Consider the following 1,631-nt stretch of genomic DNA (forward strand, 5'->3'; position numbering starts at 1 on the left):
AGCGGGCCTCTGCCGTCAAGGGAAAAGAGGTGGACTTGATCAGCGGATGGGCCTTGTCCGCATAGTAGGGGACCCACTGGGCATAATAGGAGAAAAACCCTAGGCACCTCTTCAGGGCCTTGAGGCAGTGGGGCAGTGGGAGTTCCATAAGGGGACGCATCCAGTCGGGGTCGGGGCCGATGACTCCGTGTTCCACAACACAGCCAAGGATGGCGAGGCGGTTTGTGCGGAATATGCACTTCTCCTTGTTATATGTCAGGTTCAGGAGTTGGGCGGTGCGGAGGAATTTTTCGAGGTTTGCGTCATGGTCCTGCAAGTCACGGCCGCAGATGGTCACATTGTCCAGATATGGGAAAGTGGCCTGCAACGCATTTTGATCTACCATCCGGTCCATCTCCCTTTGGAAGACGGAGACCCCGTTGGTGACGCCAAAGGGAACCCTAAGGAAGTGATAGAGGCGGCCGTTTGCCTCAAAGGCAGTATACTGGCGGTCCTCAGGGCGGATAGGGAGCTGGTGGTACGCTGATTTCAGGTCAATGGTCGAGAAGACGCGGTACTGCGCGATCTGGTTGACCATATCAGCTATGCGGGGGAGTGGGTAGGCGTCCAGCAGGGTGTAGCGATTTATTGTCTGGCTGTAGTCGATGACCGGGCGCTGCTTCTCGCCGGTCTTAACGACCACAACCTGGGCTCGCCAGGGGCTGGTGCTGCCCTCAATAATCCCTTCCTTCAGGAGCCGCTCCACTTCGGTTTTAATGAAAACCCTGTCCCCGGCACGGTATCGCCTGCTCTTTGTGGCGATGGGCTTACAGTCGGGGGTGAGGTTAGCAAACAGTGGGGGGGGGGGGGTGACTCTGAGTGTGGAGAGGTTGCACCTGGTGCGCGGCGGGCAATTTGGGAGCTGCTGGCTGCGGACTGTGAGTGGGGGTAGGGGTCCACCGTACGCCATCGTAACACTTTTAAGGTGGCACTGAAAATCTAACCCCAGCAGGACGGCAGCGCAGAGGTCGGGCAGGATCAGAAGTTTAAAATGATCGTACACGGTCCCGTCTACTACGAGTGTCACTACGCAGTAGCCGCCGATGTCCGCCGACTGGGACTCGGAGGCCATAGAAATCCGCTGGTGCGCAGGCAGGACTGGGAGAGTGCAACGCCGCACCGTGTTGGGGTGGATGAAGCTCTCCGTGCTCCCAGAGTCAAAAAGGCAAATTGTATCGTGGCCATTTACCTTAATGTCCATTGTGGAGCTGGCCAGCTGGTGCAGTCTCGCTTGGTCCAGTGTAACGGATGCCAGCGTAGGGGTCGGTGTGTCGCTGCGGGTATCAGATGAGGCGGTGTTGGGGGCCTGCTGCGTTCCGGCTGTCGTCCAAGATGGCGGCGTCCATGATCCCCATGTGGCTGGAGGCGTCCAAAATGGCTGCTGTACCGGTGGTTCGCACATGGCCGGGGAGGCCCAAGATGGCGGCCCGCATGGCCCACACACGGCGCTGCTGGGGTTCGGGGTGGCTTTGGCCCTGCAGACGTTAGCGTAGTGTCCCTTCTTCCCGCAGCCCGAGCAGATCGCGTTTTTCGCCGGGCAGCGCGCTCTGGGGTGTTTTGCCTGGCCACAGAAGTAGCATTTCTGGCCTTGG

This window comes from Somniosus microcephalus, chromosome 9 (genome assembly GCF_052327205.1).
Source record: "Somniosus microcephalus isolate GS21.2 chromosome 9, FLI_Smic_1.0, whole genome shotgun sequence".
NCBI classification, from domain to species: Eukaryota; Metazoa; Chordata; class Chondrichthyes; order Squaliformes; family Somniosidae; genus Somniosus; species Somniosus microcephalus.